We start from the raw sequence: 27,406 nt of genomic DNA on the forward strand, positions 1-27,406 counted from the left end.
GGAAATAGACAAGCTAACAAACAGCAGGCCTTTTAACTCCTATATGGCTCCCAGAGGGACGTACGAAACAAGCCAAGTGTACATGAACATAGAGGTAGTGTTCTGTTTTTGTTGTTGTTTGTTTTTGACAAATAAAAAGAATACAACAGTTATATTCCTGTCCGTATCCTCTTAGTTCTGTGATTTGTCGTCAAGACTTTTTCCTCCTCTGTGCCAGTTGTTCGGGGCAGGTATTCAAATGCACGTACCTGTTGTGTGTGTCAGTATTTCCCAGGGAGGACTAGGGAACCTGGGCCAGAGGACTCCTGCTCTTCCCCTTCCCCCTGCCTTGTCTGCAGCTTCCTCTGTGTGTGACTGGAGCCAGCGTGTGATACTAATCCCATAGCCAGCCACTGACCCAGCCTAGTGCAGCACAATCATATCTGACACCCAATCCAGTTATAATTAAAGAAGCCCTCCACCATGTCTAAACCGCTCTCTGCATCTGCAACGCTGCGTGTTGGGTCTGCATGGATACAGCCTGTGTTAAGAGGCTTAGGTACATGTACTGTGGAGTTTAAGTGTGTGTGTGTGTCCTGGGTACATACGGATGGATTTTCACATGCCATCTCTGACACCGTAAATAGAGGGCTTGTGATTGGTTGATACACTGTATAAGAAGGAAAGGAATTAAGCACCTTTACTCATTTTTAATTATTATCCAGTCCACCTCTGTAGTAGTGCTCTATAAATATCACGCCTCTCCCTCGTGCCTTGGAAGTTACCGAGTCCGACCACGGAGGCATACTTCAGCAAAAAGCTCAAACCTCAAGCATTTCACCAATAAATGGGACAAAGCATACGTATGTCCTTCTGAGTATTTTAGGCTCAGAATAATTCATTTGGATGATAGTTTTTCTTTTTTCTTTTTTTTCCTTTAACTATCTTCAAAAAAGGAAGAAAAAAGTGAGAGGAAAAGATGGAGAGATATAAGGAGAGTCAGAGAGGAAGAGAGAGAGAAAGAGAGAGAGCACCTACAGGGAATAGTGTGATGAATCCAGGTCTTAGGGGTGTTCCAGTGCATAAAATAAGGCTGAACCTCAATAGGATCAACATCCAGGGCAAAACTGCAATAAAAGTAGAAATCTAACAGAGCAAATGATCTGTAATTAGGACAAATAGCACTAAAAGCAAGTTCAAAGATAATTGTTTTTGGAGGGGTGTGTGACTGACTGTGAGGATTCCCAGGGCGGCCCGTTTGTGTGGTAGAGCAATAGAGAGAAAGAGAGAGAGAGAGTGTGTGTGTTGGGGGGGTGGTAAAGAGAAACGAGAGACTAGAGAATTAGCAAAATGAAAAAGTGAAGGAGTTAGAAAGAAAGACAACGGGCCTGAAGTGAGATGAGGGTTAAGGGAATGTCACTGAAGGTGAAATCTTCCATTGCTAGGTAGAAGAAAGACAGGGAAAAAAGTGAGAGTGTGAAAGAAAAAAACGGACGAGAGAGGGAGAAAAAGTGAACAAAGCCACCCCGCGGAACGAGAGACGATCCATCATAGGACCGGCCGTAAAAAACAACAAGTGTCCCCTCCACGCTTATCCCCTCACAGATCTCCTCACAAAGAGCCCTATTGTTGTTGTCTTTCACAACACACTGGCTTTGATGGGTTCTGACTGCTGCAGAGAAGACCCTGAGTGAAAGCAAGCCAGGGTGGATGGAAGAAAAACGTGGTTAAACAAAGATATGAATTCATTTCAAGGAAGTGGTTGGGATGGTGTGGATTGGTGTGTTTGCAGCAGGTTACAAGCACTTTGAGCTGCAATTCTTGTATGAAAAGTGCTATATAAATAAAGTCTTACTTACTTACTTACTTACAAGGCCGAGGCCAAGAGGCTGGCACTGGGACACACAACCACTTCAAAGCATTTGTTAAAGAGTGGCATGAGGGCATCTCGAGTGAAATTAGCATGTTCATTATTTACCTTTGGCTTACTATCCTATATCTAAAGTGTGTCTGTGTGTGGTGTGTGTTTGTGTGTGTGTGTGTAAGTGAAAGAGAGAGAGAGAGAGCGAGAGAGGGAGAGAGAAAGACAGAGAGTGAGAAAGAGAGAAAGATGTATACTATCCCCAAATAGCTCAAAAACGGTTTTAAATATCAATTTGAAACCACAACAAAGTGTATTGCCCATAACCCTGTCCATGTTTTCCATAGACAAACAGTATATGCAAAAGTGTATGTAAGCCAGAGACCTCAGGACAGAGTGTGTATTCATTTGACATACGTGTTATAGTCTCTGCTAGCATGTCTGCAAACAGAACATTCAGTGGACTCTGACGAGAACTAAAAATACTTGGACAATAGCTCAGAGATGAGCACTGACCAAAAAAAACACAAAACCCAGAAATGAAGCATTTGTCCTTCAGTACAGTGTTGTCTCCCCACTCTCCTACTCGTGCCAATAACTGGGGAATAAACGGATATGTGAATTAAACCGTATTGTTTTAAACATCTGATTCTATATCGGGAAGAGGCTTCTGCCTCATCTGTTTACGTTTTTGTTTTGTTTAGTTTTTCTTTGTCATTTTTTTTTCTTATTATTTGTACTGCAGCTCACGTTGAGAGCCAGTGGTATATGTGTTGGTGCATGTGTTGAGGAAAAAAAAAACACAACAGTTCACCCATGCGATTTTAGCAATTAGAAAAGACAGAGAAATAATTATTCTGCAGCATACTCGCTCGACATATCCTGAATCGACGATGCACGGATCACGTGTTTATTAAAAAAGGTTAATCAGTTGTTAATCAGAGGATTAATAACTTGTTATTTTCTTTACAAAACCATTAATATTATGCCATAAATATTTAATGTTGATGGGTCATTTTTTTTGGCGGAGTTCGGTGTGTGTGTGTGGAGTGGAGTGAGCAATACACTGCTTAATGTGCATTAATCATGCTTTGTTGAAGACAAATAAATTCATTCATGTTTATTAATACAACCTTGGAGAAAACAATACTCTTTACATTATTCACAAAGTTATTAATAAACTATTTATCATGAAAAGAGACAAAGGGACAGGGATTAGACAGTGGAGAGCAGGGTCCAGAGTCACACTGCCAGGGGCAAGAGTTCATTAGCGGTTAAGACCGGGCCAAAGAAACGTTTAGGGGGTGGGCTCTGTGGGGGCGGGGTGGGCGGAAGAGGGCGGGTGGGGTGACGACTACAAGGAGATCTGAATATGTGGTTTGGGGTGGGGGGTCTGGGAGTCCAGGGGTAATACACTGGGTTTATGTCCCTTTCTTAACAAATTGCACTGCCGCTTTGCCAATCAAAGCAAAACAAATATTGCTTTTCATTCGCTCCATTTGTTGAATGAACATACGACGTTCCCAAAATACTCCTTCCCAGCTCAAATGTAATTAAATTGTGCCTTTAGTGAAAACATGCAGTGGTACTCCAATTAGTTCTGTTTTTGTCATGGGGAAAAAAAACTGGAGAAACTCTGAAACGGAATGGGGCGTGCCCAGGGCATGGCGCGCTCCCGGAACGCAAGAGGGCCGAGAGACACGAGAGTGGGTGTGTTTGTGAGACTCTGTATGGGTACAGAGGGGTGAACGAGGGATGGAAAGTGTTTGTGGGTGGTGGGGCATATCAGTGGATGTGTATAGACAAATAGAGAAACACAGTTCCAGAGTTTCTGTGTTCGGTATATACAGTAGCAGTAGAATTACAGGAAACTATACATAAACGACAGCTATTTTTCTGTCCTCTCTTTCCCTCTCTGTGTTTCCTTCTCTCCTTCTTCTTTGTCTTTTAACAATGTAAACATTTTACATTCACTCTCTAAATGGTGTTTTCATTGAGGGTGCTATAGATCGTTCTGTAAAATGTCATAAATCTGCCTGCCAATTAATCTATCCTTTCATTTAACGATCCGTCTACCTGATATGCATTTTCACATGTGACCGTATACCTTTATTGGTAATCAATGGAAGGCAAAGAAATCCCAAAGTAAAATACTTGCAAGCTTTAGGGCAAAATCATTTGAAGTGTATCAACAGAATCTTAGGGTTGTTAGATATTTGAATGAAGAGAAATAGGACCTGCCTGCTGATCATAAGATATGGGTGTACATTGTATTTGTGTGTGTGAGGGAGTGTGTTTACGTGTGTTCTCATCTATGTCTTTATTTAACCTATTTCCAAGTCCCCTTTCCGTTCCACACAAAGAAAGAGAGGAAAAAGCAAACTAGAGGAAGAGTAAATGAAGACTGAGAAGAGAAAACATTGGCATGAGAGAATAGAGAGGAAGGGGAGGGGGGTTGAGAGAAAGGGAGGGAAAAAAGAGGGGATAGAGACAGAAGAGAGAGAGAGAGACAGAGAGAGAGAGAGAGAGAGAGAGAGAGAGAGAGAGAGAGAGAGAGAGAGAGAGAGAGAGAGAGAGAGAGACAGAGAGAGTGAGAGAGAGAGAGAGAGAGAGAGAGAGAGAGAGAGAGAGAGAGAGAGAGAGAGAGAGAGAGAGAGAGAAAAGAAAGACAGAGAGAGAGAAAGAGAAGGGGGAAAAAAGGAAAGGGATCCATTTGGTTTTCAGTTAAACACTGATTTCATCATCTGGCTAAAACACATAACTTAAAACTGAAAATCAAATATTAAAAATGACAGGCCTTATAAGTGTGGTGAGTGAGCCGAGGTCACGGAGGGAGAGAGAGGCGGGTGGCTTGTCAGCTACTATCTGTCAGAGTGAATTAGAAACAATCAGGGGCGAGTGAAAGGGAAGGTGATTGTTATTAAGCAGCAGGGCTGTGTGCAGGAGGCCCAGATGTGGCCATGCATATAAAAGAACAGGAAGCAGGCAGTTTAATTCAGGAAGCGCTGGCGAACATGACCGCACAGAGGGGGGAGGAGGGGGAGGGCTGGGGGAGGAAGGGGAGGGGGGGAGGGGGGGCGAGGGCCCTTTGTCGCTAATAAGCTGGAAGTTACTTTGATAACAGGCAGGGTTAGGCACCAGAATAAAAGCACTTTTCTTTCTTTTTTTCCCCCGATTCATTCCCCCGCCCGTATTCTATCCTCCATCTAAACCCCTCCTTTTTACCAGTCAGTCAATATGCAGGGAATATAATGGAGGTGGAGAAATCAGGGGTGAAATGTAGATAAGTCGACCTTAACACGATAGAGGGGAGGGGGGTTGCAGACGGCTGGGCCCATATATCAATTACTCCCCCGCCCTCTCATCCTCCATCATAGACGTATGATGGGATGAGAGGATGTATGAATAGTCCCTGTCCCAGTCCCAGGGATTCCTCCCTCCACCACACCAACGCCACCCTTTCGATCCTCTCACAGTTGTCTGTCAGTTGCTCTCTACTGAGCTGGGGGGGAGGGGGGTGGGGGCGGTTGAGGGTGGGGGGGCTACCGTGGAGGGGCGGTGCTTTGACTCTTCCTCCACCAGACCTGCTATCTGTCAAACACCGCCCCTCCTTCCTCCTCTGCCCCTCCCCTTCCCTCCCCCCAGCCCCTCTGAGACAGACATCATGCCCACAGATTGTTGTCACGGACTACGGCGAGGGGGCTGGAGGGTGTGTGTGTATGAGGGGGGGTAGATGGGGGGGGGGGGGGGGGGTTGTACAATATGTTTTTCAAAGGGAGAAGGGACTTGATTTGAATGATAAGGAGAGACACTAATCTGCTAGGATACGGCCTCACAGGCACATTGGCAGTGACACTTAAACCCTCGCGCCACAGGGAAAACCTTCCCCCATCGCGCCACCGGGAAATCACTCTCTTCCTAGGGCTGGCTACGGAGAAAAACTGTACAAATGAACCCCCATATCTCTCCTGAGCTACAGATGGGTATCCAGTGTTTGTTAAAACACTGATATGCTGCAAGACCGACCACAATTATGTTTATCTAATCCTCCAAATATACAAGGGGAGTATTTGGAGAGAGAACGTCTGGGAGAGAGAAGCAATTATTGGTGTACATATAGTGCCTTGTGGTGAAATGACTTTCAGTTGTGTTTGTGTGTGTTCAACAGCAGTGGGTCATGTGAGCCATTCTCCTCAAGTGTTCTTACGTCAACGTGCTGATGTTAAATCAATGAAAATAAAGGCTTGCTGAAAATGTTACTTTTAAAGTATCTCGTTCTCTCTTTTTCTCCCCTCTTCAAGTGTGTGAGAGACAGCTTTGATTTAGATTTTCTTTGTTGTCAAGAGATATTGCAGGAAATTATCCCCTGCCTTCAGATTCACTGATGTTGTAATAGGTTTAACGGTTAACTACAAGCACTCTCTCTCTCTCTCTCACTCTCTCTCTCCCTCTTTATCGTTGTGATCGTGTGCACAAAGATGTTGCACATGCATCTCTAGTTTCAGGCTCCCAGGCCCATGTTTAGAGCTGCTACCAGAGGGCTATAGTCTTTAACACACGCTGCTAAACATTCCCAGAGGTAATAACAGCGTATATATGATGAGCAGAGGGAGAGGGAATAAAAAATAGAAGGAGAGAGAGAGACTGGGAGAGAGAGAGAGAGAGACAGAGAGAGAGACAGAGAGAGAGAGAGGGAGAGAGAGAGAAATAGAGAGAAATAGAGAAAAAGAGAGAGAGAGAGAGAGAGAGAGAGAGAGAGAGAGAGAGAGTGAGAGAGAATGTGCCAGGACAGGAAATAAGGGGATGATAGGGTGTGAGAAGGAAAGAAGGAGAGCAGGAAGTGAGGAGTTCCTCTTCCTGTTAAGAGATCATGACTTCTGAGAGGTCACAGAGATTAGTAGAACATGGCCATGAGATGTTCTAGAGCATAATTAGTCTTTAATGACTAGATGGTTAGGACTGGACACTCTCTCTCGCTAGGTTTCACAACTACAGTTTTACCACACTGCCTTTTAATCAAACACAACACATTAAAGATATGCATACTGTATATCAGTATTAGGTTCAATAAGGTTCAAGTTTCATTAGTTATTCTTAGATATTTAATGTGCATGTCAACTTACTAAAATAAATATGAACTAGACAGGAATCAAACTTGTTACCTTCTGTTGTAGATTCAAGCGCGATTCTCACAGGAACTCAATGTGCTTGTTTATGTGTATACTCTAACTGTCTCAAAGAATGGGAAAACACAGTAAATGGAGCGATAAGAAGAGGAGGAGAGAGAGAAGGACAGATATTGAGGGGGGCTTAAGAGGTGAATCTTTTCCTTTGTGTACTGTGCTAATTATTATCCCAGTGATAATGAGCAGAGTGCTCCACCAAAGCCACAGTCTAGCGTGTGTGTCTAGCATCCAGACTGATCACCATGACAGGGAACAGAGGAAGAAGGACAGCAGAGAAAGGGAGTGGGGGAAGATGACCATAAAAACAGAATGGCCTTCCCTTGCTGCTCTCCCCACACCCCCATTTTCTATTTTTTTATTTTTTTTATTTTCTGTACTATGAATAAATTTAGTCTGTCCCGGACATGAAAATGTCAAATACCTAAAATACACCTAGGCTAAATAGCGTATTAATTTTTAATGCTCGCTCATCCTATGCTGCTATTCTCATATCTGCCCTGTCTGGCAGCAGCTGTTGCAGGCTCCCTCTCTGGGAATTTATCAGTCATCTAGCCCCGTACAGGAGACACTGTTCACAAGACAAGACAGAGAAGAGAGAGAGACACAGAAAGAGCAAGGGAGAAGAGTGAGAGAGACATAGAGAGAGAGAGAGAGAGAGAGAGAGAGAGAGAGAGAGAGAGAGAAAGACAGAGAAAGACAGAGAAAGACAGAGAAAGACAGAGAAAGAGAGAGAAAGAGATAGAGGGAGAGGGCAGGAGAGAGAGACAGAGAGGAAGAGAGAGGTAGAGAGAGAGGTAGGAAAGGTAAAGACAGACAGAGGTAGAGAGACACAGAGAGGTGCAGAGAGAGACAGAGAAGTAGGGAGACACAGCGAGGTCAGAGATAAAGAGACAGAGAGGTAGAGAGAGCGATTCATACTTTCATGGATCCATACCTCTCATTTATTTCCATCTCGGTAACTTTTTTTTCCGTCTCTGTGATATATGAGAAGGATTCAATTACACTAATGCCAAACATAAATTGTTCAAGATTCGCCCCATATTTTTTCCAGTGTGTTATATTGCTGCGTCTGATACATAAAAGAGAAATAAGGTGTCGGCTGGTGACATTGACTAGGAGGTGGTGACATTGGAGAAGCACAGTGGGGAGAGGCGACGCCTCGCTGGAATGTACCAGGCTGGACTGGATGCCACCCGTGTGTGTTTTTAGGTGGCATGTGGCAGATGATTATCATAGATTATTACAATCCAGATTGTAACAAGTTGCGAGCGTTAGCTGTGCTGTAGCCATCTGAGAGTGATGAGTTTGTGTGTGTGTGTGTGTGTGTGCAACGGTGTGCATGAGCGTGTGTGTGTCTTACCTTAACTCACTACCAGCATACTGGTCTGCAGCCTGTCTGTCAGGAGAGAGGGGAGTCAGCCTGTTCTCTTCCTACAGCTCACTGTGGTCCCCACCTGGAGCAAGAGACCTCCTCCCTGCCTGGGGGAGAGAGAGAGAGGAGGGGGTGGGGGGGAGGGAGGGAGGAGAGAGAGAGGAGGATATGATGTCAAGTGAAATGTAACAAATTCAGTGAACAGCGCCAGCAGAGCATCAGCAGAGGTCAAGGAAAACGCAGCCGAAAAAGGTTAAAGATGAAATCAAAGCCGGGGCTCGCGGGCAGCTGAAAACCTATCCCTCCCTCCCCCCCCCTTCACCCCCCCCCCCCCCCCCCCCCGCATCTCCCTTCACCGGCAAGGCCACCGCTGACGCGAGCCAGACAAGAAGCTAAATACTGCACGGCACTCTGGGATCTTTCATTTTCATCCGATCAATAAGGGCTTATATTTATCAGGATTCCAAGCAGCTGCCACCTCTGACAACCTCCACTTCATTTTCTCACTCCTCCTCTCCTCCTCCTCCTGCTCACACTAAATCCAGAACCATCGACCATAGAGAGGGAGAGAGACACAGAGACAGAGGCCATGGGTTTGCCACTTACACCCCCCCAGTCACAATTACTTTAAAGTCCCCCCCCCCCCTCCACCCGCCTCACACACACTCCTCTCCCCATTTGGTTAAAGAAATGTGTGTTGTCATTAAGGTCTTGGCAGAGGCACCAGCACTCTCCCTCTCTTTGTTCCAAACCTTAGCGACAAGACAGCACACACGTTTACCCACGACACGTGTCATTTATGAACACGTCAGACGTCTTTGAAGCAACGACATCTCCACATACATCAATATCGAACAATAAACGTGGCGATTAAAAGCAGTGGATGATGTGTTAAGACAGTGGGTTAAAATAGCTCAATCTCCAATCATCTGTACAACAATATTTGCTGTGAGGCATTCTAAATAGATTATCGCTAGTCCATCTGTGTCATCATTGATTTATAAGGCATTAAGCTGCTTTGGAAAGACACTCCTAGCCCTCTCTACAATTAAAGGGTTCTTGTTGAAATCAGGGGCATGGCATCAGAACAATCGCAGCACTTGTCCACACAAGGAACTCCTCTCCTTTAAGAGACGAGAGGAAATTGAAGGAGGGGTGCCACCGCTTTTAGGAAGTACTGTATGAATCTAAAATGTGTGTTTCTCCCTTTCTTCAGATGAAGTTAACACACCCACACATACACACATACGTATACATGCACAAACACACACACACACAGTTGCACACAAACACGAAACAAGGGACATCATTAACATATGAATACTATATGCAAATGGTTAGGAGAGAGCAGATGTTGGTGCATGTAATTGACCTATATGTGAATTGCATCCAAACCTTTTACTCTGTTACTATGCCCAGTGTGACTACAGCATCACTAGTCTCCCCAACTGGCAACACAACACCACTGTCACAGAGTACAGAGCGAGATTTAGAGAGTGAGATAAAAAAAAAAAAGAAAAAACATGTATTTATTTTATGACGGCGCCCTGATTGGTTAGTGGCGGGTGGGGAATGTTGCCACCCAAACTTAGTCACTGTCGCTCTTGCTCGGCAACCATGTGTCATTGTCGCTTATTGATGACATCATTATTTTCGAGGAAAACTTTATTGGTACTTTGTTTCTATTCCTCTATCTCTCTCTCCCTCTCACCCCCTTGGCTTTGCCTCCTACTTCTCCCCCCCTGCTCCACCTTTTCTGCACGGGAGAAAAGAAGAGACGCAGAAAGAGAGAAAGTCACGCATCTTAAGATGAAATGTTTGCATGGGTGAGCCATGAAAAACACAGATGCTATTTTAATCTGGGCCTCTGCCTCTCGCCCAATCCCTCCCTCCCTCTCTCTCACCCTCCCTCTCGCCTTCCCTCTCTCCCTTGCTCGGGAATGTCATTAAATTGTATTAAATAGCCTTTTGTCCAGGGGGCAAGGACCACCCGATATATGATAACACATTAATGCCCCTGTGCTGCAGCCGCTGAGCTGAGACCATTTTAAGGCCTAGAGCGGGGTAGAATGAGCATGAAGCACCATTGAGCATGTGTGTGTGTGTGTGCATGCGTGCGTGCGAGTGTGCGGTTTGTGTGTGTGAATGGTGCGCAGGTGTTTTTTATATTTGTGTTAAGGCCTTAATGAATGTGTGTTGGTTTCTGTGTGTAAGAGAAAGAGAGAGACAGAGACAAGAAGACATACGTAAGGAGACACAAAAAATATGTCTGTGTGTGTGTGTGTGCTTGAGTGCTTATCTGTGTGTGCATGTGGCTCTCTAACAACTGTGACACATACTAATAGATACATACCTAATAAATTACAAGCTTTCAGGGTCTGGCAAGCTGACATTTTCTCTGTGAGCGGGACAATTTCATATCTGCTGCGCCGGGAAACCAAATTGCATCACACGGAGATGCCAGCGGATTAGCATAAAAATTAACACTTAAATTTCAGCTTATTGTCAACCCCTCTCCTGCTCTCCCTGCCTCACAACAATCAATTCCTCTTATAAATCTGATTAGATTCCATGACGCTTATTATCCTAGTCATGTCCTTCCCTCCTCTCGTCCGCCTTTCTCTCTGGACGATCTGTTTAAACAGAATTAAGGAGAGAGATAAATCTATAGGTGTGGCTCTCATGACACACATTACATCGCTCAGTCTTTCCCTGAGCGCAACGTTGAGAGAGGAATATCTGTTCGGGTTCAAATGTACTGTAACAGTCCAAAGAAAGGAAAAGACTTAAAAGAACGATTTGAAAAACCAGTGAAAGAGTTCTATTTTGGTACGTTTAAATATATTATGCTTAAGTACTTAAGACATCGGGGATAATCGTGAAATGAGGATTTAGGGATGGATTCAGCATATCATTAGGCGCTGCTCTAGCATGGCTCTGTGACATCACTTTGACTCTAGCTCTTTTTCTCTGTAAAAGTGCTAACTCATGGAGTAACAGATCACTACATGCATACAAAACAAACATAACTGACTGATTTATACTGATACATCAATGTTTTTATTTTATTGTATTTTATTTGTATTGACCGACTCATTATCATCAAATGCTGTTGGCTACTGTCGGATCACTGTTGCATGCTGTATTTCCAGCGTTTGTATAAGTCATCGTCATAGTTTAACATTTGTTGGTATCATTTTAAGGATCATATCAGATGACCGTCCAGATTTTTTTTCTTCCCTCAAATACCCCCCACGAACTGAACCTAAATTAACCTTCTAAGTGCAGCCGTACGTTTACAGTTTTGACCCCGAGTATGCCACAGTTTATCCAAGATGATGATGGAGAGAGGAAAAAAGGCTCAGTCGCTGTCGCAATGAAATATTTGTCAATAATAGTTGAGTTTTCGCCCCTGCAGAGGGACGTGGAGGGGAAGCAGGGAGAGGACGAGGGGTGGCTGGCCAGACAGGCAGAGAGCGGCTACAACATGTTTAGACAAACGGCGTTTCATCGTCTCCAGATGTCTTTAAGAAGCGTGCGTGAGCCGTCCCCACACTCCAAGACGCACGCAGAATGTATACAAACATTTCTCCATAACTGCATTCTTTCCCAGGAAAGAGCAGCGCTAGGAGTGCCCCATCCCTACTCCCTCCCTGGTTCTAAAGCCCACTGTGTGACAGGACTCAAACCTGGGTTCCTTTTGGTCTGCACAACCGTGCAAGTCATCAGAACTAAAGTTTGCCATGTGACTCTAAAATGTCCAGTAGTAGGTGTGCTCACTGAACCACCTCTGGGACAGTAGCACGCGTCTCTGAGTATTGTGGTGCATCAGGGCTTGTGATTGGCCAGGCTGTGTCTGGCCGTGTCTAGAAGAGATGGTTGGTTCTAGGGAGGGAGAATATGGTGGGTGTGGAGTCTGGGAGACAAGATGGACTGGCAGAGCTGAAACTGAGGTGAGATGAGTGGGAGAGAGATGATGTTCTAAGTGGATAACAACAGCAGTTCTATGTAACAGCGCTGAGACCCAGAATAATTTAAACCAGCTACCCTCCCACCCTCTCTCACCCCCCGCCCCCCCCCCCCCCCACCCCACCTCACCCCACCCCACTCTTCTATTCTTATGTTAACACGGTTAAGGACCAGAGCCCACCCAGCAGTAGAACCTTAAATCCATGCTTCAGGAAAAATAATCCATCCCTTCTCCCGCCCCCTGCCCCTCTAACCCCCCCCCCCCAACCCCCCCATCTCAATGTAACTTTACACACTTACACCCTCCGTATAAGAGCAAACTCTAGCAATACCAATACATTTACTGTGCCTTTAAAGCATATTACTTTCACAGAGCTGAAGAATAATAAACGTGGTGCTTAACTGGCCTATTTTTCTCCAGTAATGCCACGCAATGGCTGAGTGTACGTGTGTGTGTTGGGAGAGGGGGGGGGTGGGGGCAGGGGGCGTGGGGGTTTGCGAGAATTTGAAAGTCTTTAAATTCTGAGTAAACACTACTTTCTTTGTTGATTGTACTGTTCTTTGGTGTTTTTTTGTTGATCTTTTTTTTTCCCTCTCCTTCAGAGAACGCTGTTTTTTCTCCAAACATCCCATCCCCTCTTACATGTGAGCAGAACACCTCTCTGCCTACCAGTTTATAGTCTCAATCCCTCCTGATACAGACTCATATTTTATACCAGTGGTTTATTTTTATGGGCGTGTGTAATTAACGCAGCATGTCCTATCTCCCAGTCATCTATGCCAAGGCCCTTATTTAAACAACTTTATTGTGAAATGTTTGCGTTCTCAGCATTCACAGCGGCCCACACACAGATTATTATTTCATACTTCTAGGGGACTTTTTGAAGAGTTTACGCTGGAGCGGTTATTGTTTTTGATTACGGCAGGCTCTCTGGACGAAGCGGGCCGTCGGAGAGCCGGGATAAAGAGGCCTGTTTACAGAAGAGGGGTGCGAATCGGAGGGCCTTGCCCCGGCCAAATGTACATTCTCCATAAGATTTATGGAACTAAGATCACACTATTTATGTCCAAACGATCACAGTTGTTTAATTTCACTGCTAGAGGCTTCTTTTTGAGTGTGTGTGCATGTTTGTACTCTCTCAGTGTTTAATGGAATTTTGGGAAAAGATTGAGTGTTTACAGTTTGTCAGAATGACGTGAAATTAACAGTGAAATTAGCACACTGAACCAGATGGGCGCAATGGGCATTTTTTTTTTACTAAAGACCCGAGGTAAATAACACGTTCTCTTACCAAAGGCACGTTCTTCTGTTTCCAGACACAAACTGAAACAGAAACATTCTCTAGTATCTGAGGACTGGGCCTGGATCCTTCACCTACTGTAATGCTGAAACTTTAGCTTAACTGGATGACACAGTCATGAGTTGTACAAAGAAACCTGTCTGGATTTGACTAAATTGTCCATGCGTGTGTGTGTGTGTCTGTCTGCGTGAAGTCAACATATAACATGTCAGATGGTGGAGCAGATGTATTTAAACGGTGATGTCTGATGATGATGCTCTCTGTCTGCCAGTGTGACTCTGAGGGACACACACTTCACTCCCACTCAGGTAACACACACAAACACACACACAAAAACACACACACGCACACACACGCACACACACTACTGTCACTCAGGTAGTAGAGGAGGTGAAGGAAGCCAACATGCATCAACACATGCCATCTTGAGAGGCGTGCTATTAACACCTTCACACACACACACACCCACACACACACACGCACCCACACACACACAACCACAAACCATTGTACTTGGTATTTGTAGTCCCTTCTAGTAGGGAGTAGTATCTTCCTATGTCACACACACCTGGACACACCTGCACACACACACACACACACCTCAATCAGCTGTAAACCACCAGCATATAAGAACATATTCCTGTTGTCTAGACCCCTAGGAGCAAAACAGCCTTTAAATATGTTTGTTTCAATTACTCTCTCTCTCTCTCTCTCTCTCTCTCTCTCTCTCTCTCTCTCTCTCTCTCTCTCTCTCTCTCTCTCTCTCTCTCTCTCTCTCTCTCTCTCTCTCTATTGTACATACTAGTGTCGTGTGAGGACAGCCAACACTTCTCAACCTCAGACAAACCAAACAGATCGAACAGAGAGCACCTGGCCAGAGGCGGCCGCAGACTAAGCACTTCTGAGAGCTCCAGGAGAGCCTTGAAACTGGACCCCATGTCTGGGCTCTGCATGGCCCGGGGCCCCAGCACAACTCCTGGGCTGCCGTCCAGTCAAACATCCGGCAGCCATCACCTCTGTGAAATCATCCCTCCATACTTGTCTTACATTCTTCCCTGGTTTAGATGATAAAGGAGATATATTACTTTATCTATGTGTACTTTAATCCAGTCATTGTGGTTTTTATCATTTACTGTATACAAATATCAGTGTTGAGTGAGATCAATTCTGAGGGTTTGAAACCATCCCTTGATATTGGAACAATTAATACAGGTTCAGTGAAGGCTAGTAGATAGTACATGGTGCAAGTCTGACATCCTGTTTATTGGATTGGGAGAAAATTGGTTCACTGACTCATTTTTAGGCCATAGAGCCCCTGCTGTGGGCCTAGCATAGCGTGTTACATGAAACACACTCACAAACACACACATACACACACAGAAACACACACGCCAAAGCCGTATTCACTCCACCCCAACAAGGCGGTGAAGCCCGGCCATGCATCACAGCTCTATTGATCCCACCTGCATCTCTCTCACACTCATCTGTGTCATTCAAACCCTCTCAATATTTAATCACCAACTTTACACCAGATCCAGTCCCTCTGCTGGGCCCTCTCTCTCTCTCTCTCTCTCTCTCTCTCTCTCTCTCTCTCTCTCTCTCTCTCTCTCTCTCTCTCTCTCTCTCTCTCTCTCTCTCTCTCTCTCTGTCTCTCTCTCTCTCTCTCTGTCTCTCTCTCTCTCTCTCTCTCTCTCTCTCTCTCTCTCACACACACACACACACACATACTAAGAGATACTGTACAAGAATATACTGTAAACTTACCTACGTACAGTCCATACAAACTGTCTCCACAAAAATAAACGATTTACAAGCTGACAGTTGTGGAATAAACACACATAAACAACAAACATGCAATTCCTTTTGCATTGACTGTCCACAAACACATATACTCTCTCTATCTCTCTCTCTCTCTCTCTCTCTCTCTCTCTCTCTCTCTCTCTCTCTCTCTCACACACACACAGCATGGTCCCATATCTTCTCTACAGACAGCCCACCCAACTGAGCCTGATTCAGCTTGACCTTGGCTGTACCATATTCATTACATCATTAAGTTACCTCTTCATTAACTTTTCATTATTTATGGGGCTTTGGGGAGGGGAGGGGGGGTTCTTTATCAAAACCTATCTTTTGTTGAGCTCACAATGCAGTGCACCCCCCCCCCCTGAGAGAAGCAGGCTGGTATCTATCCCTGCCAGAGCTAGGCAGACATGAAGCCTGTCATCTCATACCTCCCTATACTACTGTATTATGTTGGGCCGAGTGTGTGTGTGTGTGTGTGCGTGTTACTGTCCTATGCCATGGAAAAAGGACAGGATGTGCCCTCTTGCACACAGAGACAAGGACTGCATCAAAGGTCACCAGAATCCACCAGCAGATAACAGCTTGTGCTGCAGTGCTCAGGGATCAGGACAGAGTTGGGGACAACAGGTACGCCCCCATGTCACTCAGTCCCCCTCTCCGACCATCCCAGCGCATCCATACGCTAACCATGTTGATGTATAGTGCCCCCCCCCCCCCCGACCCCCTCCTCCCCCCCATTCCCTTTCCCGCCGCTGCCATGCGGGTGTGTGGAGCTGTCATTAGCGATGCATCGCCCCGACAACAGACACAGATTGCTTTTTATTAAAAAAAGTTTCTGGCCATCTACCATCTAGCGAGGGAGGCCAATTATAAATGGCAAATCACAATACGCCATGTTTTAACACCAGAGCCTGGCTGGACTCCATGGCTCATGGCTTCTTCTGAATTATGTGTGGCAAGAACCCTTTGTGCTTGGAGCCGCCAAAATACTTGTTATTTCACACGTGTGTGTGTTTCTGTGATAAAGAGGGGAGATCATCTGCATGCTATTGGACACTGACCCCGTTTCAACCTAGTATTAAAGTGTACTCATCTACTGTTTATCATAAGCTATTTACAGTTGAGCAACAAAGTGCGAGAGTCAAGTCTAAGTCTATTGTACTACAGTTTACAAACACTAGGCAACAATCAGTGCTAGTCTTTCTGTAGATGATAGATGACTGGAAACTGTAACTGTGTTCACTTGAGTGTTGCTTCAGAACAGGGCATTACACGATCCAATATGCCAAATGATCTCAGTTTGTTAAGTAGCAGACCTACAGTGTATAACAGGTATGTCTACATGCATACCAACCAGGCCTACATGCTGATCATGTCTACAGATCATGTGTACAGACCATGTCTACAGACCAGCCAGAGATCAGCTCTCAATAATGGAGGGCTAATGCATCCGAGACCCACGACGGAGGTAAGAAAAAAAACAAAACAAGAGAGTGAAGGCGAAAATCTCAGGAGAAACGCTTTTGCGCTAATAATATAACTTAAACATGCTGAGAGAGCATTATGCACAAAATGGAAATCAAAAAAGAAAAGAGTGTTATTTAAACTGAGGCAAGACTGGAATTGGTTTATCTTACAAAGGGTAATCTCCCACTCTCTCTCATCTCTCTCTCTGCTCTTTCTCTCCCCCCTTGCTCTCCCTCCCTCTTTTTCTCTCCCACTCTCAGCCACCCTGCACTTATTTTTGATGCAATATCATCAATGAGTAGTGCGCATTTATAAGGGGTCCAAAAAGAAGAGAAAATATTGCTAAAAGGCTGTCTGAGAGCAGAACACAGAAGAAGGTACTCCAGAGATTAAGAAATCACATTTCCTCTCCCAACCAAAAGTGAACATTATGTAAAGATAAAAAAGATATTCAGTGGAATGAATAGCCGGAACACAGAGCTCCATCCTGTGGGTAGTCGTGTTTAGCCACGGTCCAGGACACCAGGCGTTATACTGAAGATAATGAAAGGGAAAAGCATTTTTTTGGAGTGAACCTATGTATTTGTCTTCAGTCAGGCTGAAGATGTGGAATAATGTGCAACTTTTTCCAGGCTTGTCAGATGCTTAAGAGACACACTGGATAAACATGGGCACAGACATGCACACAGAGACAAATTAACCTTCTCTCTCTACACATACACACACACACACACACACACACACACACACACACAGACGTGCAGACGTGCACACATTCACACACACCCACACACATACACACATACACAGGCCCAGTGAGTGTGAGGTTATTTTGTGTGACTCGTGTTTTCTGAACAGCTGCGGAGCTGAGAAGAGGTGTACTGATATAGTGTAATCATTTCTTTAGCAAGCCTGATTATGGCATCACATGGGATGTGGAGTGATTGGCTGTTTTAACTTGGAAATGTTCTGCAGAACAGAATGTTACTGTCCTTCTACATGTAAGCCTCTCTCTCTCTTATTCTCTTTCAGCCTCTTTCTCATGCAGCCTCTCCCTCTATTGTATTGTCTCTCTTTCGCTCTCTCTTTCTTCCTCGTCATTTCTCTCCCCACAAATAGAGAGGGACTAGAAAGAAAACGTATTGTTTTGTTCTATTGATTTTCTTGCCTATTCTCTTCCTCCCATGATTTTGTGATGCTAGTTTGCACTGTTCGAAGCCCTGTCGTGCTGCTGTATTCAGTTAGCTGAACCCAGGTATAACATGTTACACTAACTCCTTACCTAAGATGACATAATAGCGTCCCTAATCCCGCCCCGCCCCCTCAGCCCCCCTCTCTCCTCACTGGCTGGCCTGTTTCACTGCTCCCTCCTCTCGTGTCATCTTTAAGAGACTAGACAAGAGCAGCACACACACTTGATTCTGAGGATTACACACCCACAAACACACACACTTCGGGCCCGATCTTGCACCCAGCGCAATTGACTTTGTCAACGACGCAAGTATCATTCCTAGTTTGCACTCGACGCAAAGCGGACTTTTCCCTCCACAGACGCACGTCGAAATGACCTTGCGCTCCCGTGGGCGGTTCAGCGAAAAAGGAGGCGTGTTCCGGCGCAAACGTTCCCTGGTGCTATTTTGCAGTTTCCGAAAAACAATTCCGCCACTGACCAGGAAAAACGTGGTCTAAAGTCAATGGCGCATTATTCAGATGCTATTTTAAGGGCGCAAGCTTGGTCCTTGCACACTACTGGCGAGGCCAGGGTCTTCTTTCTGCAAAGCTACGTTACATTGTTTTGATTTATGGCGTGTTACATTTCTTCAATGATTATAAAAAGATTTTCATGAGAAATCTCTATGTATGTGAACATGATTTGTAACAATTGTGGCAATTTTCTCCCACGCCTGTTTAACCGAAGCCAATTTGGGTGGGTTTCTTCTCCCATCTCCATCAGAATCAGAATTCGGTTTATTCGCCATGTAGCCTATGTTACACAAACACGGAATTTACTGTGGCAGGAAGGTGCAAACAATAAACATATACGGGTCTTAAATTAAGTAAAAAAGTACAATAGTTAAACTAATTCCAAGAACTAAACAATTTAAAAAATAAAATATAGGGTAGGCTATATAAAAATAAGAATAAGAATTTGAATGAGCAGCATGAGCGGGCAATTTCGTGCAATGAGAAAACTGCTCTGCCTTTCCCATACAATGTCACTTATCTATGTTACGGCCCTGACTAGAACGTCGGTCTCCTTGGCTGTGAACCGCTCCTGGCGTGCGCCTGGCAAATCCGCCGTTATAATAGCAATCCGCCATGGAACAAGCGCTGCTCTTAAAGGGAATGTGAGATGACGCTCTGATTGGTTTATTGCACGTTACGCCCAAACCACACCCATTAGTAATGTAGCTACTTCGGACCTACCCATTTTAGATTTGCGCCAGGCGCAAAGTCATTTATCCCGACGGCAAAATAGCAACCGAGCCGGAGTCCCGCCCACAAAGTTACTTGCGCTTTGCGTTTTGATACTTGCGTTTCAGATCGTCAAAATAGGGGGGTTCCTCTTACTCAATCCCACCCATGTCTCCAGGATGCTCAGTCAACCCCAGACACATAAGCTAGAGAGGGAGAAAGAGAGAGAGGGAGAAAGAGAGAGTGCGTTGCTGTGAGTCTAGATTGGATCTGTGTAGTTGGTGACAGACCAGATCATCTGACAGGCCTGCTAAGCCTCTCTGAAATAGTTGTGTCTGCCATGGAGCATTACTGTCTTCCTCCTCCTCTGAGAAGCAGCTCCCCCTGCTCTCTAGTCCCTGAGTTTCCGTCCGTATCCGGGCTCGCCCTGGGAAAATACCCACACAGGACCACAACAACCCCATAGCAGGGACACCTGGCACGGGGAGACGCAGAGTAAGGGAATCCGTTGAAACACAGAGGTGGGACAGAGGTAAATCAGGGGGAGGTGGAGACAAATGAACGATTGAGAGAGAGGTTAGAGTTGTGAAAGAAATGAGGAGATGCTGCTTGGTCCACGTGGTGCTGAGACCAGTTCTGAAACGTGACCTCCGTTTCAGAGTCTGCTGAAGTAGCATGCCTTTGAGGACTAGGGTCATGGTTCTGAGTGCCGGCACAATTATGGGGATATGTGAGACACGTCAATATTGTTTCAGTGTTTAACTGAACCGAAGCCTGTCTCTGATACGCATACAGACCTCACACACACACACACACACACACACACACACACACACACACATACACACACGCAACAGCAATCAAAGAGATGAGAGTTAACTATCAAAGCATGATGAATTGGCTAGGAGCGTAAGTGGGTGTGTGTGTGTGTGTGTGCGCGTGTGCATGCGTGTGTGTATGACCCCGGACCCCAGGGATGGTGTGTCACATACGTTCCGTCACAAGTCTGTTTTATTAGGCCAGGAGTGGGTCTCTACACACTCTCTGTCATCCTCCAATATGGCTGCCACCTGCTCTGCGCCACGCAGCACCATCACACAGAGCCTGCTAGGAATTAATCTGGAGTTGGGGGTAATTGCAACAAAAATACAAAATCTGGACTCGTCACATTCATTTCGCAGGATCTGACTGACTGAGGGTAATTTGAAACAGTCTGTGAACCCTTTTTTTGCAAATCTATCTCTCTCTCTCTCTCTTTTTATACCGCTCCAGATCTGCAGACGGTTATTTGCTTAAGAGGGACAACTGACAGAGATTCCTTAAACCCCTTTCTGACCTCCTACCACCAGGTTCTCAGATTCCCCATGAGGGAGATACACTGCAGTCTCTGTGTCAGTCCCTACACCGCCAATAATAGAAATTAGCAATGCAATACGATTTACAACTCTGACACAATCAGCCCTAAATGCATAAGCAAATCAACTGCCTATACTCTTGGTTTCTTTCTCCTTTTCCTCCTCTTTCCTTCTCTGCCACTGTTCCTTTCTTTGGTCTCGTTTTCATAATGATCCCTCCATCCCTCTAGCAGGCAGACTCGAGCACAGTGGATAATGCAGGGCCACTTTCTACACTCCATGCCATTGTGACTGTTGATGTTCCTCATCACTGAACTCTGCATGGCTGCCTGCTGCTGACACAATTATGTTGTGTGTGTGCACTAGTGTGAGTATGCTGGTCTCTGTGTGTGTGTGTGCGCACTACTGCGTGTGCTGGTCTATGTGTGTGTGTGTGCCCATCTACATTGCAGGTGTTCAAAGTACATTCATGTAACCCTGTGCCTCTGTGCCTGTGTGTGTGAGTTCATGTATGGGTATATGTGTGCATTCTTGCTGGTATGTGTGTGTGTGTGTGTATGCCTGTCTGTCTGTGTGTGGGTGTCTTTCTGTCTGTCTGTGTGTGTATGTGTGTGAATGTGTGTGTGTGTGTGTGTAGGCTCTGATCGAGATTAGTGTGAATGGTTAGGAGGGAACAGATGTCAGCTTGTGTCGGCTGCCAGGAAGACTGAACAAAGCCAATCACATTCCCTTCCTGTCCAAAATGCAGTAAAAGAGGAGACCTGAATAAAACAACAACTCTGGGTATTAACTCTGAGCACCACCCTACACACACACACACACACACACACACACACACACACCAGCTCCGGCTGTCCAGCCCGCCTGGTAGATTCCTGGACATGAGTGTCTTGTTTGGAATAAATCACTTCAATGATGGCTGAAGAAGTGGAGTGTACAGGCGACAAAATGGCGTCTGAAACCTGATCCGCCCTGTGTGACACTGTAGCTGAGTGAATCATAGACGACCACCTCAGCTCTATATCTACACCCCTAGTACACACCCTTTAATCAACAAACCCTTTTTATAAACATAATTTTACATAATTATGTGGATCAATGTCTGCTATTGATTGGAAAATAAACAGTCGGTTTAGTCTGTTTAATATGTCTTTAATGTACTTGTATTATATTTTTAAACAAAGGCAGACAATTATTTTTAGGAATGACCATTTCTTACTTACTTAGGCATTACAATAACAGTCTCTGAACCGCTTGAGTGCAGAGACCAAAATGTTCCTGAACACATGCATAATAAGGCTGACTAGCTAACACGCATGGCTAAGAGTGTAAACCTAATGTAGAAGATAAACAAGACATCTGAATGCTTTTGGAAGGAGGAGTGAGTCATGAGGAAAAGCATATTCACGTCACTAAGATATCACAAACAGGAGGGGAAACAGGCGCAGACATCTGCACTACGGGCCATAGAGTCTGACCTGAGAGAGAGAGACAGACGAGAGACAGAGAGACACAGAGAGAGAGAGAGAGAGAGAGAGAGAGAGAGAGAGAGGGGGAGGAGAGATGGAGTCAGAGAGAGAGAGGGAGAGAGAGAGGTAGAGAGAGCTAGATAGAGAGAAAGAGAGTTAGAGAGAGCTAGATAGAGAGAAAGAGAGTTAGAGTCAGAGAGTAAAAGAAAGGGAGAGAGATAAAACAAGCAGAGAGACAGACAGACAGAGAGATGTACTGCGCGAGGAGGAGGAAACGAGAGAGGGGATAATATAACCTCAGAACATGATGGGCTCCGTGTTCAAGGAAGTGCACACGGCCAACACGTCCCAAGTCTTCCTCTGGTGTTTCCCTCTCCTTCCTGTCCAGCTCCTAGTTCTTCTTCTACTGTCAACTTCATCTGAGGTCTGGGCCTTGGAAGGACCACTGACTTGGTCCCAGATGGACTGACGCATGAAGAGACTATGTGGGCTGTTTCAGCTCAGAACAGTCTCCCAGTGTACAGAGAGGTTCAGTCTGAATGACTGGTACCGGTCCAGTTGGATATGCTGGTCACACAGAACACAGAGGATGAAGACAAATTGCCTGAAGCCTTGAAGAAACAGATTGCGTGTGTGTGTGTGTATATAAAAGCCTGATTCAAGCGTGTGCGTGTATGTATGAGCCTGTCTACATGTATGAATGTGTATGTTGTGTGTGCGTGAGTGCATGCTTGTCTGCGTGTGTGTGGCAGCTCACACGCACTGACCAGTGACAGCCAACAGGTCACAGTGTGAGTGACAAAGCCAATGAGATCTGCTGTTACAAATCCGATGACCTTTCACCTCTGACTGTGTTGTAAAACTTATGTTCATTTCCCATAAGACTTTAACAGCCAGCCAGCGGTGTGTAACCCCAGGGTTTAAAGAGCAATCTGCAAGCAATTAAGCGTTTCACTAGGAAAGCCTGCATCCCATGAACGAGAAGAATGCACAGAGCAGACTGCTCTGGAAAGACTTGCCTCAATACAGAGGAATTAGACGATGTGTGTGTGCATGTGTGTCTGCCCGTCTGCCTGTCTGTCTGTCTATGTGTCTGTCTATATATCTATCTATCTATCTATCTATCTATCTATCTATCTATCTATCTGTCTGTCTGTCTGTCTATATGTTTTGGTAAGAAGAGTAGAAGACCATGAAAGTAAAGGTTGGGACTGAACCTTCTATGGGTATCCGACCACAACCACACTACCTGGTAAAACCATCAAACCTGACCACGATTTATAGTCCTCCTGGTGTGGTCCATAATGAGTCCCATGCTACTGCCAGACCCCCCCCCCCCCCCATCCCTCCCCTGCAAGAGAGAGATATAAAGAGAGGGAGGAGAAGACGGGAGTAGAGAAAAAGACTGAGAGAGGGAAAGAACGGTTGGACCTGATATTCTTCTTCCCTAAAGTGAAAGATTCTCAAGGACAGGAAAGAGTGAAAGAGAGAAAGAGACAAAGGAGATGGAGAAAGAAAGAGATAAAGCATGAAAGAGAAAACAGTGAGAGACAGAGACTGAGAGAGAGAGAGAGAGAGAGAGAGAGAGAGAGAGAGAGAGAGAGAGAGAGAGAGAGAGAGAGGAGAGAGAGAGAGAGAGAGAGAGAGAGAGGAGAAGAGAGAGAGAGAGAGAGAGAGAGAGAGGAGAAACGACTGCGGAGGGAGGACACTTCGGGTCGCCGTCCCTGCCAGCCATCCATCAGTGTATCTGTGGAGGGATCAGCGCCAGGTAATGAGGCGTGAGCCCCCTTACACGTGTTGACGCGCAGCAAAATAAGATCCATTTACCTGCGGCTACGCTAGGCTCCAGTGGCGCCCCGAGGCGAGTGGAGGGGAACGCACGCTCCACCCTCTGGTCCGCCCCTTAATCTCTGAGGTGAGCACCCCCCTCTCCGACCCCCCACCCCCCTCCCAACCCCCTCCACCCAGAAGCTGACAAGACGCCGTGACTGGGGTGCTGCCTCCATGGTCAGACCATCTATCTCCAGTGTGTGTGTGTGTGTGTGTGTGTGTGTGTGTGTGTGTGTGTGTGTGTGTGTGTGTGTGTGTGTGTGTGTGTGTGTGTGTGTGTGTGTGTGTGAATAAGTGAGACAGGGAGATACAGAGAGAGAGACAGGAACAAGAGAGCGAGAGAGAAAGTCAGAGAGAATGTTGGAGGGAAACAGAGAGGGAGAGACACAGAGAGGGAGAGAACGGGGGGAAAGAGAGACAAACAGATGGAGAGATGGAGAGAGAGAGGGGAGGGGGGAAAGAACCGGAGAGGGAGAAGGAGAAGGACGGAGGGTCTACAAGGAATCCTGTTACACAAACAGACAAAGTAACCGAGCTACAGACACAGATTCCCTCCTCTATGACTACAAGGCATCAGTGTGGAGCAAAGAGACATGGATGGAAGCCACCCAGGAGATCTTGCCCTGTCCCTCAGTGTGGCTAAAACGAGAGATTAGCATGCGACTTCATCGGTAGAACCAAATACCTATCTATGAGGTATTGACAACCCAGTAGGAGAAGTGTTGATTTAAATGACACACACTGAGATTTAATGAAATAAAATTCACTGACAAACTGTGCCACACAAAGAGCTCAGCAAAACGACATTGAACTAGGAACACATTGAAATCCTGTGTAAATCTAGCTGCCTGTTTTCTCTTCGTTTGTCTTCCTGTCCACTGTCCAGCCACTTTCACACCACCATAAGTGACTAATGATGCATTTAAAGAGAGTATTAGTGGTAAGAGAGAGAGAGAGAGAGAGAGAGAGAGAGAGAGAGAGAGAGAGAAAGAAAGAGAGAGAGAGAGGAGAGAGAGAGAGAGAGAGAGAGAGAGAGAGAGAGAGATAGAGGAGAGGAGAGAGAGAGAGAGAGAGAGAGAGAGAAAGAGAGAGAGAAATAAACACAGAGAGAGTTGGCCAAGCAACCCGGTATTGTACCATGCAAGGATACAACTGATTGTACAGTGTTCTAGCAAAACAAAAGAAAGAGAGATGAAAGAAGAGAGGGAGTGAACACACAAAACAAGTGTAGGAAAAAGACAGCGATGGAGAGACAGTGAGTGAAATATAGATGGAAAAAGCCTGAGAAGGAGAGAGCGCGAGAGTGAGAGTGAGGGAAGAGAGAGACAGAGAAAGAAAGTGAGAGGGAGGGTGGAAAGGGAGGGAGAAAGAGAGAGAGTTGAGGGGAGGGGGAGGGGGGGGTCCAGTGCTTTTGGGTGAAAGAGAATGCATCCAATAATGAGACATTTATTTCCCCCCACCAGCCCTGTGAGCCAGTGGCTCCATGCTACAGCACGTCTGTTCTCCTGCGGCCCCCATTATCAGTGCACTTGAAGCCGGGATAACAATGAGTTCATAGAGATTGAGAAGTTGCCGAGGCCTTAATTGTATGTATTTAGTCACGCAAACGGAGGGCAATGGCCTGAGAATGCCTAGTTAGCCAATGACATCATTTAGCTTCAGAGTTGACTCAATAGGGCCACGGCAAATGTGCCGTGCTGCCCGCTGCTTGCTGACCATACCCTGCACAGCCTGCCCTGCTGTCCAGCAACTCACCAGCCCTACACACACACCTCCTAAGTGCTGTTAGTGGAAGCGTATTTGTTGTGAAATGGTGGGCGATTTGGTTTTTGAAACGTCGGATCTGCGTTATACGCGTGCAAGCGTCGTACGGGTGGTGCGCGTCTGGCCGTATGTGCTTCGTCAATCAATGGTGAGTGTTGTTGTGCGCGACGCTGACAACGGCAGGGCGATGTTAGTGTGCCTGGACTTGCTCGGCACAAAGAGGGATGGGGGGCGCGTTCTCAAGCAGGGATGTCAGCACTTGAAAAATCAATCACCATCTGGGCTCATCTCAGACAAGAGAGAGAGGGAGAGGCAACACGTTTACACACACGCAGCGCGCACACGCACACACACACAGTTCTGGTTTGGTTTGAGATTAACCCTTGAATTACACCCTTTCCTCCTCTCTTTCATTTCCATGGAAATTAACTGGAGTAGGAAATCTGGTGTGAACTCCCTCTAGTTTAAGATTACACCCATCGGTTTGTTATACATCTGCGGGCCGGATGACTGGATTCAGGAGAACAAGAGTTAATCTTCCTCCATGAAGGTGGAGAGCTTGGGACTTGGCGCTGTGGCAACAGGGGTGCCTATCTGGCCCATTAGGCTGCCCCTCAGTGTGTGAACGTGGTGTGTCAGGCGGTGAGCAAGGTCACACAAAGCAAACAGGGATAAGAGGACAGACAGCGGAGATTCATCTGCCTGAGCGGCACCTCAGGTCACAGGGTTCCTTCCTCCGCCAGCCCTGCTATGTTACCCTGCTCTCTATCTGGAGCCCTGCACCTGTAACCAGCCCAGACAAGCTCCATCCCCTCCACCACACCACCAGGACGTGGAGCTCTCCAGTGTGCTCTGCTTTGCTCGTCGTGTCAGATATAGAAAATGCGTGCCACAAAATGTTGTCTTTTTTTAAAATATTTTTTTACACAAAGCCGAACAGCTACACATTTTTTGGCGCTGGTAGGCGGGGGAGGAGGATTGGAGGGGGGGTTGGGGGGGACTGGATGGGATGGGGGGGTGACATGATTTTTGCTGCAGCGCTGCCTCCTTTCAGTCGCACAGCTGTGTGAAAAATACCAGTTGGAAAGGGTGCTGAGACAGCACAAGCATTTAATACTCAACAAACAGTTATCTAAGCCCATGTCCAATAACTAGACACCACTGTAATGTGACCTACATACTAAGTGAATCTCCTGGAGAGGAACGTATAAAGTAACAGAACATATTGTGCCCTCTTAAGTATCTCTCTCTCCCTCTCTCTCTCTCTCTCTCTCTCTCTCTCTCTCCTCTCTCTCTCTCTCTCTCTCTCTCTCTCTCTCTCTCCTCTCTCTCTCACACAGGTTTTTTTTTCTCACTGGTTCTGCTTTTCACATTTCATGAAAATGACAAGACGAGGAGGGGTTGTTCTGATTCCCTTCAAGGACAGGGCCTGGGCTGTGGCAGTTTGCTCTGCTCCGGTCAGGGTACAGCAGGGTGCTGTCCTGCCAAAAGCATGAGGAGGAAACACAGGAACACAAAACAGACCAAACGTTTGGTGGCCCCTGGTACCGTACAGAACTGGAGGTGAGGGCTTCGGTGCGGTCTGGAGAGAGAGAGAGAGAGACACCACAGAACAAACATCCTGGAACAACATGA

The 27,406-nt window shown here is 45.9% G+C and overlaps 1 protein-coding gene across 2 annotated transcripts in view; it reads right to left on the reverse strand.

Annotated features, from left to right (window-relative positions):
* The window catches only part of znf536 (zinc finger protein 536), a 138,984-nt gene that overhangs the window by 91,483 nt on the left and 20,095 nt on the right, over positions 1-27,406 (reverse strand). For both annotated transcript variants that reach the window (XM_062470733.1, XM_062470734.1), the window contains exon 2: positions 8,387-8,505. The gene's annotated coding sequence lies outside the window, so the exon portion shown is untranslated. The remainder of the gene's footprint in view (positions 1-8,386; positions 8,506-27,406) is intronic.

Source organism: Osmerus eperlanus, chromosome 10 (assembly GCF_963692335.1).
Source record: "Osmerus eperlanus chromosome 10, fOsmEpe2.1, whole genome shotgun sequence".
NCBI classification, from domain to species: Eukaryota; Metazoa; Chordata; class Actinopteri; order Osmeriformes; family Osmeridae; genus Osmerus; species Osmerus eperlanus.